This window comes from Balaenoptera ricei, chromosome 9 (genome assembly GCF_028023285.1).
Source record: "Balaenoptera ricei isolate mBalRic1 chromosome 9, mBalRic1.hap2, whole genome shotgun sequence".
Lineage (NCBI taxonomy): Eukaryota > Metazoa > Chordata > Mammalia > Artiodactyla > Balaenopteridae > Balaenoptera > Balaenoptera ricei.
In genome coordinates, this window is record NC_082647.1 from 90,444,483 (window position 1) to 90,466,704 (window position 22,222).

Here is a 22,222-nt window from a genome sequence, read left to right on the forward strand (position 1 = left end):
GGCATTAAGCTTGATTATTTATAGATAGGAAATCAAAGCCAAAACTGTATTCAAAGCCTTACCAGCTTACAATCTAATTTTAGACAATTTATGTATTTGTCAAAGAATGGAAACTTGATTAAATGTCAGCTTCTTAATTTTAATTGTTAAATTCAGATATGTAAATTTTCCCGACTAGGATAGCTGAATTCATGTGAGAGAGAGACTTTTAAGTAATTAGAATATGTATTCCCTGATCAGAAATACACACTAAATAATACAATTATGAATTGCCAATGCCATCATATTTATCCAGTTAAAGTCTAACAATATCGACATTCATATTTGGTACTCACAGGGTAAAACACACCAACTGTAGTAGTAATAGGGTGTGGAATCGAGTTCAAGAATGGGTCCTTATAGCCCCACAATAGTTCTTTCAAAATTCTCTTTTGAAACATAGAAGAGCTTGATCTTTTGATAAGTAAATTGAGTACTCCTTGGATAAATACATTTGGATAGAGATGGGGTGCAGTCTCCAAAAAAGAAATCACGGTTTAAGACACCAATTGCAGTATCAGATTTTTAACAAGTAAATGGAAAATACTAGAATTAAGCTTAATAAAAGAGTTGTCAACTATATCTTTAAAATGACTGCCAAATCTTGCCAGGACTAAAAGTGTATTGTTTTTGTTTCTTCATCTCTGAATGATTACGTTTCTCTGGAGACTTTCAAAGTTAAATCCTACTTTTTAAAATGATACACTTTAAGTGGTCTTCTAATTCAGTTGATTATTACATGATTTTGTCATCTTCCCAAAGGGCCATAATTCAAAATAATGCCATAAGAACACATTTTCATAAAAATGACAAAATAAATAATATCTAATGATAGTTCTAATCATGAGATTAATTACAGTGGATTCTAGAGATTTCAAAACCAATAATTTTGCTCTTTGTCTACTCACTGCTACAGCCGATTGAGAACAGTGAAACTGTCATTCTTGGTTCCAACTGATAGTGAGGGTTCAAAGATGGTACCATTGGGCTGCAGGAAAGAGACTGTGTGGGTCTCAGAGTCCCAGGTTATATTTTCCTTGGCTAGATAACAAGCTCTGAAAAACAAAAGTAAATAAAATTCAAAATAATTGTTGCAAGTGAACATTAAGTCTCAAATGCTGTTCATTCATGCAACAAATAATCTTTGAGTGCACAGACTATGTCAGAAATTAGGCTAAACAAGTAGGTTAAAATGATCAGTAGGCCAATGCTGAGCCTCTAGCAAAGTTGAGAAGAGGAATCTTAGATGTGCATAGCAGAGGAGAAGGAATACGTGTTATTATAGTGGGTTACACACATTCTGTGGGAAAACACAGAACAGGAATAGACCCAGGCTTGGGATGGTTGTGGTGGGGATAATGGACAAGATGGGAGACTGGGATTGACACGTATACATTATTGATACTATGTATAAAATAGACAACTGATAGGAACTTACTGTATAGCACAAGGAACTCTTCCTAATGCACTGTGGTAACCTAAATGGGAGGGAAGTCCAAAAGGGAGGGTATCTGTATGTGTATGGCTGATTCATTTTCTTGTGCAGTGGAGGCTAACACAGCATTGTAAAGCAACCATACTCCAATAAAAATTTAAAAAAAAAGATACAATTCCACATAAGTGGTCTGAATGACAAAGAGAAGTTTAGTTAGGTAAAATAGGATAGAAAATAGCATGTATTAGGTAAGAAGTAGGAACAAGGTGTAATTTTAGAAATGCAGATGTTTCAATATAGTTGGTTTAAGGAGTAAGGAGAGTGGTGGAAATAAAGCGACTGTAATAGGCAAGACCTGGAACATAAAAGGGTTGCATCCCGTACTTCAATGTTTAGCTTTTATCCTAAGAGTCAGGGGGAGACAGCAGAGAGATTTAAACAGGGGAACAGTAAGAGCACGTTTCCGTATATTAGAAAGACTGTTCAAAGTGCACAGACTTTCCTGTACTGGCTTTTCCATAATTTCCAGTATTTTAATGAGAATTAAAGATAGCTAATGGAATACCATTTCCACTTTGGAGATCAGTTCCCCTCCATCCCTGCCCCATATACTGTATACTCATTAGTTCTAAGCTCCTGGAAAGTACCAACTACTTTTTAGGAATGAGGTGAAGGGTGATTATTATGGAAAAAAATCTTTTGCAAGTACAAGATATTTACTGAGATGAAATAGGGTGTATATTATTCATTGCTCTATCATATATTTGAATGTCTGCTTTGTAAGGCTACAGTAGATATCTGTTGTTATCTAACTAAGGTAAAGACTGAAAAAACATGAAACTGAAGTGTAAAAACCAAAACAAACCAAAGAAAACCTGACCTGATTTCAATCAGGTATAATAAAAAAGTGAATTCCTATAGGATAGGTATTATGTGTGTTTTGTATCCCCAAGCAGTGTCTGGTATGTGGTAAGTACTTGGTAAATATTTTTGAATAAATAAATTAATTAATTGTTCATACTCTTTAAAAATGGAATTCACAAAAAGACAGAAATACCTTATTTCTAATATAATTTCATCAAAGCTTTATTATTTACTGTTCTTGGAGTACTGTAGACATACAAAGAATATAAATATCTGAAACAGCAGCTAGGACAGTCTATTAGTAGTCAGTTACTCTTTTCTCTTAGATAATTGTATTTTAAACTTAGATTACATATTATTAACATTTAAAATTAAAATGCTTTAATTTTCGGGAAGATTTATGTATATATAGTAGTTGAAATCATAGCAAAAATAATTGTGACCCAAATTCTAGTTTACTTGGTTGTACTTACAATACTATACCAGTAGATGGCACTCACTGAGGGAAAAATCCTTCAAACTGAGGCCTGTGCTTAGAATGTACTTTCAAAAAGAGAACATAATCACTCAATTTTTGGTTTAAAAATGAGAATATATACAGCTTTTAGAAAGTGTTGGTTAATAAGGTCAAAGGTGGGGAATTTGCTTCAGATTTAGCCCAAGATTGCTTTCTGTGTACTCCTGTCAAAGCAAAGTAACTTAAATTATTATTATTATTTTTTATGTTGGATCTGAGAATATTCTGAAGGAGGTACCAGGTCTTCACAGAAATGGTATAGGTTGGAATATATATCATTAAGATCTCAATCCAGGCAATTTTATGCTTTGACCCATGTCACATCTTGTCAAAGTTTCATCAAGCTCACTTTAGCAGCCAAAAGCCAAATAAGCCTGTGGTTCTGTTTGAGGAGAGACTTCCTCCTCCACTTAGAATTTCAACTGAGTTCAGGGTGTAATGGATGGAGAGGCAGGTTCTCCTCAACATGTGGAAGACTCTCAAACTATTAACTTTTTCTGAAAGGTAAACGGTTGTTTTCCCATTATTTAAGGCATCCAAGCAGACACTAAGGACTCTGTTTTGTTGACATCATGAGACAAGATGACTCATAGTTGATCATAATTTCCTTTAACATTGTTATGTAAATAGGAGTTTATTGTTTATGTACTTTAGCTGCAAATCCAACTTCTCTTCTCTAACCCTCACCTCATTGCTTCTCCAAGTAAATCAATTATATCTAACCCACCCTGCTTTCGTCCCAGAGAGAGATAGGTTAAAGCCTCTAAGAATAAAATTTATATAACCTATCAAGCAAGACTAGGACAGGATTCAATATTATGTTTATGTTTTCCCATACTCCAATTAATATCCTTAAAAGTAAAAACAAACAAACAAAAAATTAAACAAAAACTGTGATGAGTTCTCAAATTCTAGAAACTATTCTCTTTTCTTACATGTGGTCAGTTCACAGAGTTGTGATTTTTAAACAGTTATGCTTAGATTCTTATTAGGTCATATGTGAATTCTAGATTTTCATAGGTACACATCGTAGCTACAACATTTTTTGAACAAGATATTCATATAGGCTTTTGATAATGACATAGAACTATAAGACCCTGAAAAAATAAAAATATTTTTGAAGGTGAGATTTTTTTCTGTAACAATGAAAACCAAGTCTTCTTTGACAAAGCTGTGAATAGTCGCAGACCTGTGCCTGAAGACAAGGGGATGTGGGGATAATTACTAGGACAGAATAGGCACCAAGGTGCTCTGCAGCTTATATATCATGTGCTGCAGCAGCAGGCATCACCCTCCCAACTACTGTTATTTCATTATATTTGAGTGTGAGTTGTCAATCTAGAAACATATTAATGAATGGAGGAGAAAGAAATTATATAATTGTAGAATATCTGAAACATATAAGAAAGTTAAACTATGAATTAGAAGAAACCATTATAAATATGAAATTTTGTAATAATGCTTGATCATAGTGTATAACTAGTTGTAATTATTCTTGAGGAAAAATCACACATTTGTATAACAAATGATATAGCAGGACTTAACTCTGTTCCCATATGGGCACCATAAATGTATTCCTAATCCTTGGTTAGGTTTAGTGTTTTTAGCACCTCAATCTTTCCTTTCCTTACTTTGATAGTTAGAAAAGACACATAGTCTAAAATTTACATAGAAGAAAATGTACTCTAAGAGCTATCAGTCCTAAGTTTGTATGAATATGGTAAATCACTTCAAATCCCCTGGTATCAGTTTTTTTAAATTTACAATTGAAAAGTTCTGGCTAATTATTTTCCCCTAGTTCTTATAGTTTAAGAATGAGTTCAAAAGTCTATTAAATTGTTAAGGCATGTAAGATAAAGGTATAGCTTATTTAGTCTCAGTACTGGAGAAAATATAAGAATGAAACTACTGAATAAATACAAATACCCTTAAAACCTGGAAAACAGTTTGAATAGAAGTCCTTAGCAGGTATTGTAGTTAGGTAGAATCAGTTTAATGCTGTGGTTCTCAGAATTGAGCGTGTACTGAAATCCCCCAGAGTATTTGTAAAACTCATTGCTGAGCTCCAAACCGAGAGTCTCTGATTCATTTGGTCTAAGGAGGGGCCTGAGAATTTGCATTTCTACTTAGTTCCCAGGAGATGCTGATGTTGTTGGTTCGGGAGCCGCCCTTGGAGAACCACTCGTATAACCTACACTTTCAATTTTAGGATTTCAAAGTGCTCTGGTTTTAAAATTGTGATAGATTTTTTTCTATTTAGCATGCATATTTTAGACTTGTTGAGAATACATGCCACAAGTGTAAAACTCCTGTAACTTCCTAAATGTAGGGCAGTTAATTGATGCTGATAAATTCATAATAAAATATATATTTCTTATCATCATTAAATCCTTAGATTAGGGTTTTATATAGGCAGAAACAAAAATTTCAGTGTATATTAATGACAAGAAAATAACGAGTATATTTCAATACAGTGGCAGTTGTCAAGTGGAAGCTTTTTCAGAAATACATATGGTCAAGGAAAGAGTGCCACTTATTATGGGGACTCATTCACTGGTACATGCAAGGACCTCTTTGCTTAACTTTAATTTTGCTGCTGTTAACTGCCACCTCCTCTGGATTCTGCACATCGAAGATTCAGAACTGTCTGTAAACTGCTGTGCCTGTTTTAACCCAATTTTTAAAAGCAATTGTATCTTCGTCAAGGACAGCTTCCTATGAAAAAGAAAACAAGTTTGGGTTATTTCTTTGTAGTAGGTACGGGCACTTGTCGGACTTTAAAACCTTTAATTCTTCAATAAAAGGACTAAGCTCAAATAGCTTCCTCAGGAGAACCTTTGTAACCTGCCATATGTTTGCAACAGAAATGTTTTCAACAAATTATGATAGCAATCTCTTTTAGTTAATCTTTTACAAAGAGAATCAGTGTGTAATATTGCAGACATGTCTGTTGATTGTAAGGCCAACCATTGGCAAGCTTTAGAGTGACCTTATGTGAGAGTTCACAACACAGTGTACTAAGGAAATTTTATTAAACCTTTTCCAAAAAGTTCTTATCAGGTTGAACATTAACTTCTCTTCTGCCCTCAGTGAGTTGGACTGAGAAGGCAAACAGAAAAACAGAGAAAAATCTAGTGGTATTGGAAGCTTTTTCTCTTTTTTCAAAAATTGGATACTTCAGGGGGAAGTCACTTAACGTTTGTTAAATTAAGAAAAACACAAATTTGACTTCTCTCCTTCAAAATCCTGCTTAATGTGACTTCCCTAATTCTCAGTATATTTACAGCAACCTGTTAGTACATGTTTCCAAAAATTACAACAGTCTAATTCAGTACAATTAGGTTACTACTTTTTAGATAAAAGGATGAAGGAAGTTTTCCTTTTATTCTTCTGTGAAATCCATTAAAATAATTGATGCCCCTTGTAGTAATGATAGACAAACAGAAAAAAATACCAATGACAGAATCAGAAAATCCTACATTAGAAATCTCTCCTGTGCTTCAGGAGCTGGGACTGAGTAGAAAGTCACCAAACCCCTTGGGTCAATTTCAGTATCTGTAAAATGAGGGAGTTATCATAGATGCTCTCCTGGATTCCTTCCAAGGCTTTCACTCTCTGAGCAGGAAGCCTATGAAGCTCTAGTAGCTAACGCAGACAAAGGTGACTTTGTAGCAGGCAGTGTTTCCAAGTAAGTACCTTGGGAGGAATGCCCAGGTGTAAAGTTCCAACTTACCTTAGTGTTAGAGGAAGAGGGCGGAAGGTATTTCACACAAAATGAGCCTAACAAGACCCATGAATACAGGGACAATCTGACTTCTTTGTTCCCGTCACCTGGAAGCATCAATTCATAGAATGATGGATCAGGAAAGGACATTGAACATTAGCACATTTTCTAGGAGAGTGTGCTGAGGCTCTGAGAAACCAGGTGTCTGGCCCATGGGTAACCAAGCCAAATACCTAGAAGTAGAATCATGATGAGGATCCTAGTCTCTGACCCTTAAGCTGGTCCTTTTTTACACCGTGTTTTTACTAATTTTTTTGTTTCTGTCATCTCTGCACTTAGTTGGTAGAACTCAAATTGAGTTAGCTTTCTTCACGATACTTTACTTATTCCTTAATGTAGAAAATAAGGGAATTCCTTAGAGAAGAACAGGGCATCAGGTATAATGCCATTATGAAATCCTGTGTTGTTGCAATCCTTTTACACTGGGTACATTGGAGCTACTAAAGCAATGTGAGACCTTCTTACTTTTTACAAGTAATTGTCCTTGGAAATCTTTTTATTTGCTCCTAAAAAGTCTTATTTCCATAGCAAGCCCAAAATTAAGACAGAATTGCACATAGATAAAGTATTATTGCTATTCCTCTAAATGTAAAGATGTTTACCCTAAATGATCAGAGTGTTATAGCTGAAATCTATATGGAAGCTGAAAGCTATGTTAATTTACCCTTTTCAAGAGACTTTATGAGGGGAAAACACACATGAGCATACACACATACACATGATTACTCTCACACTATAGAATCTTAAGGACTAATACAATATTAAGTGTTTATCATGTACCTCTGAAGGTATTTTATTTCAGTTTTTAATGAGAGGAACACAATATATTCTTATAGAATTGAAACAGTACTGTGATAGAATGTACTTGGCAGGACGGAAAACTCTCTAACTATCATGCTTGTGCATCTAATACCAAAAGGCATCGTTAAGTGTATCATGCTTTTTCTTCTAAATGCCATGAATCACTTTGCCTTTTTTGTTCATCTGGAGACATAGATAGATAGATAGATAGATAGATAGATAGATAGATAGACAGACAGACAGACAGATAGATAGATATTTTTTTAAATGGGAAAGTTGAAACACAAAGAGTTGAAATCAGTGCATGAATTATCAGTTGTTAGAGTTAGGGTCATCTAACCCCATCCATTTTTTTTACAGGTAGAAGTGGGTCCTAGAGAAACAGATGTCTGATTCAGTGTTGTATGACAATTTAGTAGTAGGTAATGGAGAATCAGGCCTTTTACTCCAATCTTGTGTAGTTTCCATAATACCATGATTTGTTCAGAGACAAAGAGAAAAATATTGAAGCAGTCAGAACAGAAATAAATTTCTTCTGATCGTAACACTACCATATGTATTAGAAAATTGTATTGGCCTACTTGAGTACTAAGACTAATTTTATCTTCAGTTCCTTTAGTTTTCAAAGGAGGAAAAGTTTTTATGTCCTTTGTGAATTTAAGAGGCCTTGATTTTAAATTGACCTTGGGCTATCTGGTTTATTTTGCACATCTTTCACTAAATTTGAAGTACAAAGGTGATAAATATGTGTACAGAAAAAGTAATATAATTTAAGATCCTCTCACTTGGATGAGAAGTACATCAGTATGTGTCCCTGACTTTAAATGTTCAGATTATCCAGCCCTAGTAATAACTGGATTCCAGCCTGATGACTCTTACATGGCATGGTCTGCAGCTGCATTGAAAGCCATTTACCTTGAAGCTTCTCTTTGCTACATTAATTTGAAAGCAGATGTTTGGGAGAATAGTATCTTCTATCTAGTCACATGGTCACTTTATTATTGCTGTTACAGGAAAACAGTACTCGTCAACATGATGGTCAACTTTAGTGTAACTAGTAAATTGTCCTTAATATCTTCCTATGCATGAAGTGTATAGAATACATATGTAAAAATATATATAGTCCCATTTCTCAAGGCTCTTATAGAGTTCTAAGAAACAGAATCATACACAGCAGATTTTAATCTTTGAGTAGATTTCCTTGTCCTAGTCCCAGCCTGACCAAATACATTGGCTTCTTTACTCAAAGCCTAGGGTGAAGCAATGAAACTAGATGCTATGAGTTTGATCCCCAATTTGGTCACATGCTAACCATTTAAACTTGGGCAGGTTATTTAATTTCTTTGTACCTCACTTTCCTTATCTGTACAATGAGTATAATAAAAATATTAATATTAGGTTGAACTATATAAAATTAGTATTTTTGAAAGTCAAAATAAGCAGAATATGGAGTAATTAAATATTTATCCTTATAGGTTGTTATAAGAATTAATAAATATGAGCACTGAGAATAGTGTTAGCATATAATAAGCATTTAATAAACATTGCTACTATTATTATACAAATTCTATACACCCTTTCTAGGGAGAACTTTCATCTCATTTACTTCCCAGATTGCTTTCACTACTTTGTTCTTAACATTACTGTCTAAACCAGTCCTGTGGAAATAACTCATCTAAAATCTTATGACACTTCTTTTTCTGCTATTTAATCATTTTAATATTTACTCCCCATCTAGTGAAATCAAAACTTCCTTAAAAAGTAGAAACATACTGAAAACAGTATTCATCCTCTCCTCTCACTACTAAAATTTGTTCTGATTTGGACCAATTACAAGCAGTTTTCCCATGTTCAGAAAATTTTCTCGTGTGTGAATTATGTATATGTATGTCTGTGCATGTTGAGAGAAAGAAATCTTTAATTCCCTTCTTTGTCCTTTTTCTGAAGTCCTTTGGTAGTTTCTACTTTCCACATTCGTGATAGCTCATGCCATTGACTTTTAGTCTATCTAGCAAGATTGCATAAACCTGCTGGGCCCATACAAATCTAGTAGGAATCATAGTCTAAAATACTGGTAAAGAAATTTTCACATACAGTGCATAAAAAGCATGAAGTCCCTAAAAAAACATTCCTTGGAAATAAAGAGTGAAGAAATACATATATATATGAAGTAAAATATGTGAAGTGTAATATATGGACCATTTTAGGCCGTTCCAACTGCTGGTGTCAAGGTGCCATCTTTTAGAACCAGAGGGCATCATAGAGTCCCAACTCTGTACTTTAAAAATTAGATAACAACATGAGATGATTTTCTGATCTTTTAAAATTAAGCACTTTAATTCTTCTTTTTCTAATGGCACTTTTATACAGGTAATAACTTTCTCAATTTGGTATTAGTCCATAAAATGAAGCAAGTAATCTGCAATGATTTCAATGGTAAACAAAATCTGATCAGTACTAAAACTTGTATAAATTTGTAAAAATAACAGCAGTAACCTAAGTGCTCCTGAGGCAGGGGTAAGACACTTTGCTCTCTGGGATTACACATAACTCAGAGATGTGTGCCAATTTCTCAGTCCTTTGTCTCTACATTCAAACTCTCTAGAAAGTAAATCTAATGTTTAGTTTTATCTGTAATCTCTATAGTAAAGATCAACTCTCTGAGCTCTGATCTTTGAAATATACACTGATGTTCAAATCAAATCACTTATAAAACCTCTCTCTTTTTCTCCTAAGGTATACATTTCTATCAATAACTCAGTTGGATATTTTGCATTTTGTTCTTTTTACTCCTCTCTCTCCCTGTTTAGTCCCTCTATCCCATTGCATCCCATCACCCATCAGTTCTATGTACTCCACCACACTAGACCAGAGTGCCTTTTGTTATGTGCAGACTGTGGAAAGATCTTTCTAAAGGGAGTCTTAAATTCTCCTTGAAAGTGGTCATGTCCTATATTAGTGTTTCCTGTTTTGGGTCTCCTCACTTTCGAACACTTTCTATTGGAGAACTACAGAGTACAAAGCTATGTAAATCAGCAAGTCCCTCCTTTCAGATTGCCTACGTTTGGAAACTGACTCGTCCTCTTTTTGGCTAGGTGAGTTGGCAAGTTGATTTAAGGTTGTGTGACTGTAAAATGGGTAAAATATGAGTACCTTCTCTTAGATACTTGTGAAGATTAAATGAATTTGTATATATGAAGCTCTTAGTAACACTAAATAACAGTAAATTATTTAGTATATAGTATATTAGTATATAGTATATTTGATATCAATCTCTAAATGCAGATTTTGTTATTTCTAACCCCTACCAGAAAACACACCAACTACTATTGTCTATCACATCATTAATTAGTCTTCTGCGTAATGTTCAAAGCTTCCTAAATCTTACCACGTGTTGTTGTCTTTCTAATCATCTCTCTTGTTAATCCTGTATTTCTGGCACATTTTCTACATTGTTCCTGCCCTCATCACATTTAGTTGCATTTCCACAACTTTATCCATCGTATTAACCATTTCTTTGACACCTTTATTGCAGTCCACTTTGGACATTCAAAGTTTTATACTTCAAAATGCAACTCAAGTCTCATCTTCTTCCTGAAGTTATTGAGTACTCTGAGAAAGTTCTCTTTCTAAATAACATTTATTTTTCCATATTCTATACTTTAGAATTCAATTATAGAGTTTCACAGGTCTCTATAATTTTTTACAATTTGCTTTTGCCCAGTTAAAACTTATATTTCTTGAGATAAATATTTATTTTATTCTCTCTTAGCCTCTATACAAAAGCAAATTTCTGATGTCTGAAAACTCTTATTTCCTCAGGATTAGCCATTGTGAACTTAGACATAAGTATTAAACAATTAAATAGATGCTAGCACCTCTCCTGCACCTCTCCTGCCATCTAACAGAATCTATATGTATAATATTGTTTAATAATAAGAAGAAAGTATAGTTGTTCACTATTCAGCTATTGATAATCAATTATGTATCACAAAAAAAAAATAGTCTTAATGTAAAATGCTATGCACTGGAAGATTGTTGTGACTTTTCTATTCTGAAAACTTTTCCATAATATAAGTTATAGTCTGTGTGTTAGAACTGACCCTGTTCTCTCTACACAGAAAATTGAGAAGGGAAGCACAGTTTATAGAATAAGAAAGGTGTTGAGCAATGACAATTCTGTCACACCATTAGATAACCATCACCTCACCATCACCTCTATGTCTCTGTTGAACTGTATAAAAAATGGTATCAAGAAATCTGGCAATTCCAAGGAAGGAGATGGCATTCAACTTATAATATTTTTTTTCAATTAAATGTATGCAGTTGAAGATAGGCAATCTGTTAGTAACAGAAAAGATAGAAATTAGTATATTATTACTAAGCCAATATAGCAGGCAAGTATAGAAAGTGTACCTTAAAATGTCCTATTTTTCTGTCTTTTATACTGAGACAACAGCTGTAATGGTACAATGAGACAATTTATTTAAACTGTAAAACATAAGCATTTTAGCTAAACAACAAAAACAAAGCATTGGAAAATAATAACTTCTTGTCCTAAGAAACTTGATTTGAAATTAAATCTACATATTTATTTGTCAAACATGGATGAGACAGATCAAGGTCTCAGCAGGAACAGAAATTGCAGTATGAGTTGGTAGTCTAGCCCATTTTATGAACCAGTTCTTGTTCTCCAATGTGCACTGTGCTAACTAACATCTAGACCATTGACATCTGAACCAGGCTGAGAGCTGAGGCCAGCACTCAGACATGTTTTATTTGGCCAGCATTAGGTTTAAAAAATGAACACACATGCCTTTAGGCAGGGCACACACTTTTAAATTCCAGTAGTTCCTCTTTTCACTTTATCTTATTCTTGGCATCTTCAAATTTTTTTTTTAACTTTGTCTTCAAACCCTTGAAGCCACTTGAAATTTGAATTTTCCATCCCTGGTTTAGGACTTCAGCAGATCTGCTACTCCTTATTTTAGTTTTCTGTCTCTTTATCAATTAAAGTTGGTGAGTGTGAAGCTGAATTAGAAAGAACTAGGATGGAGATAAATTTTGGTTTGTTGTGCAAAGTCTATATACCAAGTCACTTTATTTTTAGTTAAAACTATAGTCAACTTATTATGTATATACTGGGGTATGTCCTATATATCATTTCTGAAAATATTTTTTAAGAGTCAAGTATACAACTTCATCAATGGGAAATATCAATATTTATAAGACAATCATATATTATTACACATATTTTAAAAAGCAGTTTAGCAAACACACAAAAAATTATTTTTACCAGTTTTACCAAATATTCCTGTATCAATATTAAACACAGTTATGTTTAAGTTATATATAAGAAATATCATTTTACTTTTCTGAACATTAACCAGAGTGCAACTACTTTTGTAAATATACTCTCACAAAATACAGTTACTTATTTCTTATTCAAAAGCATATCAATATACAGTTTGGACATAATTAAAAGCAATTAATAATAAGCAGTTAAGGAATACAAAAAAATAACTAGATGTAAAATATAATATCAAAAAGTCATCATGAGAGGAGGAGAGTACAAATGAAGGTTTTTAAAAATGCATTTGAAATTGAGATCAACAACTTAAAACAATCATGCATGTGTATATAGACTGCTATACAAAAACCACATGGTAATCACAAATCAAAAGTCTATAATATATATATACACACAAAAAAGAAAACGGAATAAATCATAACACTAAAGATAGCCATAAAATTACAAGAGAAGAGAACAAAAGAGGAAGGGAAGAAAAAAGACCTACAAAAATGAATTCAAAAATATTAATAAAATGGCAATAAGAACATAAATATCAATAATTACATGAAATGTAAATGGACTAAATGCTCCAACCAAAGGACAGAATGGCTGAATGGATACAAAAACAGACCCATATATATGCTGTGAACAAGAGACTCACTTCAGATCTAAAGACACAGACTGAAAGTGAGGGGTGGAAAAAGGTATTCCATGCAAATGGAATTCAAAAGAAAGCCAGAGTAGCAATACTTATATAAGACAAAATAGATTTTAAAATAAAGACAGTTATAACAGACAGAGAAAGACACTCCATAATGATCAAGGGATCAAACCAAGAAGAAGATATAATACTTGTAAATATATATGCACCCAAAATAGGAGCACCTAAACATATAAGGCACATATTAATGGACATAAAAGGAGAAATTGACAATAACACAATAATAGTAGAGGATTTTTAACACCCCTCTTACATAATATAGATCATCCATATGTAAAATCAGTAAGGAAACACTGGCCTTAAGTGACACATTAGGCCAAATGGCCTTAATTGATATATATGGAACATTCCACTTGAAAGCAGCAGAATACACATTCATTCCAAGTGCACCTGCAACATTCTCCAGGATAGATCACATGCTGGGCCACAAAAGAAGCCTTGGTAAATTTAAGAAAATTGAAATTATATTAAGCACCTTTTCTGACCACAGTGCAATGAGACTTGAAATAAACTGCAAGAAAAAAACTGCAACAAAACAAAACAAAACAAAACGAAACACGTGGAGGCTAAACAATATGTTACTAAACAACCAATGGATCACTAAAGAAATCAAAGAGGAAATCAAAAATTACCTAGAGAGAAATGAAAATTAAACATGATGATCCAAAACCAGTGTTTTGCAGCAAAGGCAGTTCTAAGAGAGAAGTTTATTGTGATACAAGTTTACCTCAGGAAACAAGAAAAATCTCAGTTAAACAATCTTAACTTACACCTAAAGGAACTAGAGAAAGAAGAACAAAAAGAAACCTGCAGTTAGTAGAAGGAAAGAAATCATAAACATCAGAGCAGAAAAAAATGAAATAGAAACTAAAAAAAAAAAAAATCAATAAAACTAAAAGCTGGTTCTTTGAAAAGATAAACAAACTTGATAAACCTTTAGCCAGACTCATCAAGAAAAAAAAGAAATAGGCCAAATCAGTAAAATCAGAAATGAAAAAGGAGAAGTTATAACTGACACCACAGACGTACAAAAGATCATAAGAGACTACTATGAACAACTGTGTGCCAAAAAAATGGACAACCTAGACTAAGAAATGGACAAGTTCTAAGATACAGTCTCCCAAGACTGAACCAGGAAGAAATAGAAAATATGAACAGACCAATTACGAGTAATGAAATTCAATCAGTAATTTAAAAACTCTGAATAAATAAAAGTACAGGATCAGATGGCCTTACAGGTGAATTCTACTAAATATTTAGAGAATAATTGACACCTATCCTTCTGAAATTATTCCAAAAAATTGCAGAGGAAGGAATACTTTCGAACTCATTCTACGAGGCCGGTGTCACCCTGATACCAAAACCAGACATAGTACAGAAAAAGAAAGCTAAAAGCCAATATCACTGATGAATATAGATGCAAAAATCCTTAACAATATGTTAGCAAACCAAATCCAACAATATGTTAAAAGGATCATACATCATGATCAAGTGGGATTTATTCCAGGGATGGAAGGATTTTTCAGTATCTGCAAATCAAACAGTGTGATACACCACATTAACAAAATGAAGAATAAAAACCATATGATCATCTTAATAGATGCAGGAAAAGCTTTTGATAAAATTCTATTTATGATAAAAATTCCATTTATGATAAAAATTCTCCAGGAGGTGGGCACAGAGGTAACCTACCTCAACATAATGAAGGCCATGCATAACAAACCACAGCTAACATCATACTCAATGGTGAGAAGCTGAAAGTATTTCCTCTAAGATAAGGAACAAGACAAGGATGTACACTCTTTCCACTTTTCTTCAACATGGTTTTGGAAGTCCTAGCCTCACCAATCAGAGAAGAAAAAGAAATAAAAGGAATCCAAATTGGAAAGGAAGAAGTAAAACTGTCACTGTTTGCAAATGACATATATTATACATAGAAAATCGTAAATATGCCACCAGAAAACTACTAGAGTTCATCAATGAATTCAGTAAACTTGCAGGATACAAAATTAATATAGATATCTGTTGCATTTCTATACACTAACATTGAACTATCAGAAAGAGAAATTAAGGAAACAATCCCATTTACCATTGCATCAAAAAGAATGTAATACCTAGAAATAAACCTACCTAAGGAGGTAACAGACCTGTACTTGGAAAAACTATACGACACTGATGAAAGAAATTAAAGACAACACAAACAGATGCAAAGATATACTGTGTTTGTGGATTGGATGAATTAATATTATTAAAATGACCATACCACCTAAGGCAAACTAGAGATTTGGTGCAATCTCTATCAAAATACCAATGGCATTTTCCACAAACTAGAACAAATAATTTAAAAATCTCTATGGAAACACAAAAGACACCAAATAACCAGAACAGTCTTGAGAAAAAAAAAATGGAGCTAGAGAAATCAAGCTTCCTGACTTCAGAGAATTATACAAAGTTACAGTAATCAAAACAGTATTGTATTAGCACAAAAACAGACACATAGATCAATGGAGCAGAATAGAGAGCCCAGAAATAAACCCATACCTATGATCGATTAAACTTCACCAAAGGAGACAAGAACATACAATGGAGAAAAGACATTCTCTTCAGCAAATTGTGTTGCAAAAGCTGGACAACCTCATGAGAATCAATGAAACTAGAACACTCCCTCATAACATATACAAAAACATACTCAAAATGGATTAAAGACTTAAATTTAAAACTGGATATCATAAAACTCCTAGAGGAAAACATAGGCAGTACACTCTGTGACATAAATCGCAGCAATATTTTTTAGCTCTGTCTCAAAAAGCAAACGAAATAAAAGCAAAAATAAACAAATGGGACCTAATTAAACTTAAAAGCTTTTGCAGAGCAAAGGAAAGATTGACAACACGAAAAGACAACTTACTGAATGGAAGAAAATATTTGTAAATGCTATGACCATGGATAAGAGGTTAATATCAAAAATATATAATCATCTCATACAACTCAACATCAAAAACACCCAAACCTAACAACCTATTTAAAAAATGGGCAGAAGAACTTAATAGACATTTTTAAAACAGGAAATCAAATGGCCAATGGGCACATGACAAGATATACAACATTGCTAATCATCAGGAAAATACAAATCAAAACCACAATGAGATATTACTCACACATGTCAGAATGGCTATTATTATTATTTTTTTTTAAATAACTTTAATAGCTGCACAGTATTTTTTTTTTAAATAGTAATCTTTTATTTATTTATTATATTTATTTTTGGCTGTGTTGAGTCTTCGTTTCTGTGCGAGGGCTTCCTCTAGTTGCGGCAGGTGGGGGCCACTCTTCATCGCGGTGCGTGGGCCTCTTCACTATTGCGGCCTCTCTTGTTGCGGAGCACAGGCTCCAGACGCGCAGGCTCAGTAGTTGTGGCTCACGGGCCTAGTTGCTCCGCGGCATGTGGGATCTTCCCAGACCAGGGCTCGAACCCGTGTCCCCTGCATTAGCAGGCAGATTCTAAACCACTGCGCCATCAGGGAAGCCCGGCTATTATTAAAAAAATGACAAATAAGAAATGTTGGCAAGGATGTGGAGAAAAGGGAACCCTGATTCGTTGTTGGTAGTAATGTAAATTGGTTCAGCCACTGTGGGAAATAGTGTGGAGGTTTCTCAAAAAAACTGAAAATAGAACTACCGTATGACTCAGAAATTCCACTCCTGGCTATATATGTGAAAAAAACCCCACTAATTTCAAAAGATACGTGCACCCTAATATTCATAGCTGCGTTATTTTCAATTGCCAAGATACGGAAGCATCCTCAGTGTCCATCAACAGATGAATGGATAAAGAAGTGGTATATTTTCACAAAGGAATAACGACTCAGCCATGAAAATTTTTTAGCTATTTGCAGCGACATAGATGGACTTGGAGGGCATTGTGTTAAGTGAAATAAGACAGACGGAAAAGGCAAATACTGTATGATATCACTTATATGTGGAATCTAAAATATACAACAAAGTAGTGAGAAAAAAAAAAGAAGCAGGCTCACAGATATAGAGAACAAATTAGTGGTTACCAGTGAGGAGAGGAGAGGAGGGAGGGACAATATAGGGGTAGGGGATAAATTGTTATTATGAAATTACATGAAATCATGTATGTGAAACTTGAAAATTGTAAAGCACAATAGAATTTAAAGAATCTTTCAATAAAAAATGGTATATATGTGTACAAAAAAGCATATCAACATATTATTTGGACATAAAAGCAATTATTTCCACTTATCTGCTTACCTACAATAGTTTTTTTTTTCAGAACTTGGTTGACAAAGCATTCATACAGAATATACATAAAAATTTGACCATTTCTCTATCATGTAGACTTTCAGTGGTTCATAATAACCTTTGTGTAGAAGACACAAAGTTGCCAGTTACAATGAAATATAAAAGAGACACCCTAAGCAAAAAGGGCATAAAAATGTAATGAATCAAAATGACAAGAAATAATCCTGATAATACTTGTAACTTTTTAACTGTCTTCTCAATAAGCATGTCTCCAACTGGCATTAGAATACCTCCAAACACAGCCAGGACTGCACCAATGACAGCACCAGCGATGAGCCCACAGTTTCTATCACAGCCCATTTTTCTTATTCAGGGAAACACTAAGGTTCAGCACCTGCTTCTTTCAAACTCCCAGGTCTGATGAACGTGGTTTCCAAGAGGTCTGGTTCTATCATTGGAAGGAGATCATAAAGCAGAAACTTAAATATCAGTACAAAAAGATCAAAGTACAAGGAAAACATGCAACTGAAACAGATCATTTTGCCAGTTATAAATATATATATATTTTAACAAAACTTTCTAGGTCTTGTCCTTTCTTGATTTGAACTACCTACCAGTGGTAGAAGTAATAAATATTGTCACATAGAGCATTTCTTTAAAATTCTCCTCTTTTAAATTTTCTCCCTGTGGATGATTAGCACACTGAAATATTATCTAAGGAGAACATGCTTACTATACTCTCACCCCCTGCCTGCCTTCCATCAGCTTGGGACACTTACCAGTATCTTCACCCTCTATCTGGCTTCTCCACCCAAACACAACCATCTGCATGCTACCTGGAGTTCTCTTGCAAACTGAATGTGAGTGGACTGATGTCTTTTCCATTTAAATGCTAAGCAGATGTTTTCTTTACTAAACGTTTTTCACAAATAGACACGGATTTTACGGGTAGTGATCTGATGAGTCTCAGAAAGAATCAGTTCTTCTAATCATTTGTAAGCTATTTGTTAAAACAGAAAAGCATGAGTAAATTGGAAAATACATTGTCAGAAAATTAATACTAGACCGCTTTCTAATATCATCAAAATTATAATCACTATTTAAAGAAAATTCCATTTTCATGAATATTTAGTTTATGCCTGAATCCTTTCTTGCAGTGTTGAAAACATTGGAATATTTTAAAGAAGAGTACTTTATTTTCAATTTCATTGTTAATAATTACTTTTAGATAGTCTAAAGGTGAAAAAATTTGAAGAAAATATTTAAGGTAGTGGATGCCTAATTTCTGTGATAGGCCTTGTTTTCTTACTAATCTCAAATATATATATATTTTAACATATTCGAGTGCAGTATTGTTCATTTTGTCATGGGCAACTGATTAATGACAATTCTGTTAAAATCAGCCAGGTGGTGTCAGTATGTATTTCACCTAGTCAATCTTATCTTTGGTATCTTTATATGATATATGCTTATTTCATAAAGATGGCAAGAAAACTCTTAGTGGAATGAGTAGATCCTATTGTAACAAAGAATTTATTATTCTAATATTTGAAAATATACTCATTTGAGCTATTTTGGTTGCAACAGGATTTTTTATAAATGGAGTTGACCTGACATTGATAAGCGGATTGTGCTTTGTAGCTTTTAATCAAATATTCCCTACTTCAAAATGTCCCTGGCCAGGAAAAACAAAAACGTCAACAGAATAGAGGCTATAGATAAAAAAGAGGCACATGTAATATTTTTGTCAACCTTGTAAATATAGTAATAAAAATTATATTTTGTTATGGTCTCAGATTTTCCCTCCATAGCTTTGTTGTGGTAAAAGTACCACTCTTATGAATTTATTAATATTTCTTTCCACTTTAGGAACCACTTAGTTTTTCAGAAGTATTACCTGCATAGCTAAGAAAATAAGGGAAATTAGATTTTCCCCAAAATGTCGAAAGATAAATGTTATAAAAAATTTTCATGGCAGTTTATTAATATTTTACCCTTTTTATCTATTAGGATTTCCCTTTACCTGTTCCACTGTAAGTCAGGATAAACAAACTGATTCACATTGAGGTCCTTGTGGCTAAGAAGCTTGAATAGTCATGAGTGTCACATGTTTTTTTTTTTTTTTTTTCCATTGTAAGTGAAAAACACACAAGCCTAAACAAGTGACTTATTTTTCCTGTGGAATTTTATGTGTCACTGAGCGAGTAGGGTGGGCTTTTTATTAATTGCTTGGCGATGGAGGGTGAAGAATAACAGGCTACCTCCTATGGCTTTGGCCAGGGTTGTCATAATGCAACGGAACAAGTTATGTAAACCTGATAATGATGACTAGATATTCTCAGGTAGATAACTGTACAGCACCTGAAAATTTTCGTGGAACATAATCTTTTAAACAATCATTGTAATTGCTAAGTAGAGAATATCATCCAGGTGTTCTGTACTATATACAAGTGATCATGTTCAGGGGAGCTTATTAAGTAATATTTTACTGGATGCCCATTTCATAGACCATTCCCCAGTTTTCACCTGCAAGTTATACCTAAGGTAGTCATTAAAATACAGGGATCCAACCTGGTGTAATTGAGACTGGTAGAGTGAAGATGAAACCAAAGCCTGATGTGCTGCCACTTAATCGCTCTATACCTCAAATTCCTCATGTGTAACACAAGATGCTAAGATGAGATCTGTAGTTTTTAATTTAAGCAGCTGAACTGGTTCTTCACTCAAATTCTTACACGGAAGACCAAGCAGAGTGACCATGATTACAGCAGTGGTGGGAACCCTGAACCCTGATGTCCTTTGCAGTTCTGACATATGTAATATAAAATGATTTGAAAATTATAATTTGGTTGTTGCTAAAATGGATATACGTGTGTATATTTGCCACTTTTCAGATTCTATGCCATCACCTAGTTGAGAATCTATCTGACCTTTACCAGAATCATTCTCCTTTATTCAAGCATCCCCATGGACTAAAGGGAAGAGTCCCAAGGGGCAAAGAGTCCCAAGAAAGTCCACTGGAAAACCCAGGGGGCAACACGTTCTTCAGTGCCTCCCTCTTTAAACCTGAAAACTCATTATTATGACTTCTAAGAACCCTGAGCTGAGAGACATCAAATCATGGGCAGACCTGCATACTGCCTAGACTCTGTCTGCTTTAAACTTAAAACTGAAGTGACATAGTGTACACAGCCCACTGCTGTTGAGTCAAGTTCATCAGAAAACAGAAGTGTCAATAATTTATTGTGCTGAATTGCATGGTTAGGCAGTTCCTAGTCTAACTCTGGATGATGCCTAAACAATGATACAACAGTTACTCTAACATTCCTGCGTATGTGTACTGATACTTTCAACAGAAAAAGATTGAGTTTATCTACTTTTTCAAATTTTTAACTGCATGACTCACTTTTGTTACCTTGATGTAAGTTTCCATTTTTTTCCCTCTAAGAATAGGGAAGATATTTCACATGAGTGTAGTCCTGCTTTATCAGCAGCTTTGCTTTCTGTGGTTTCAGTTACCCACAGTCAAATAAGGTCAACTGAGGGTAACTTAAACTGTCCAAAGCAAAATCTTGAATAAGGGGTTACTGCTGAGGGTTTGGTGCTATCCATGGTTTCAGGGCCATGCTGAAAGTCTTGGAAGGTACCCCCCGACACCCGTGGATAAGGGAGTGACTACCGTACTTGGGTACATTTATTATGCTTCAGTGCCTTGTCACCATGAATAAGTATTGCTATCATAATCATACTTTAACCTTATGCTTCATACTACAAAATTATAAATACAGTTGACCCTTGAACAACACAGAGGGGTTATAGGCACGGACCCTGTGCACAGTGGTAAAACCACATTATAACTATATAGTCAGCCTTCCTTATCTGTGGTTCTGCATGGATTCAACCAACTACCCATTGTGGATTGGGCAGTACTGTAGTTTTTATTGAAAAAAATCTGCATAAAAATGGACCCATGAAGTTTCAACCTGTTTTGTTCAAGGGTCACCTGCAGTTTTATTCATCTGAAGCAAAAGAGGGACAAACACATTATGTAAGGCATGCACTGAGTACATAAGGAGAAAGTTCAGGTTACTCAGCACATCCTATTCAACAACTTTTCCAATTATGTTTATCTTCAAAAAAAAAAAAAATGAGGTTTGTCCCCACTTTTCTCTCAAATGCAGCTATTTGTAGCATGTAAAATTTTTTCTTGCTTACTTGGTTTTCTTAATGCAACATCTTACATATTAAAATTTATTTTATTTGCTAATTTTAGATTAAATTTTTTACATCATTTCTTCTTCATAGAAATAGACAAGATATTGATGTCTGTAGTAATTTACTGCTTGTTTAAAGTACTTAAATTTAGAAAACAAACGTGCTGGAAAGAAAACTAATTACTAGGACTTATGTCAAGAAGAGAAAGTAAAAAGTATGTTTTAAGATATCACTAATCACATACTTTTCTTGAGTCTGTAGGGATATCAGCTGTATCCTATCAGTTC

General features: G+C 33.9%; 1 pseudogene; it reads right to left on the reverse strand.

Moving 5' to 3' along the window:
- LOC132371580 (platelet glycoprotein 4-like) overlaps positions 1 to 18,080 on the reverse strand; it is a 34,725-nt pseudogene extending 16,645 nt beyond the window's left edge.
- Between the last annotated feature and the right edge of the window lie 4,142 nt (positions 18,081 to 22,222).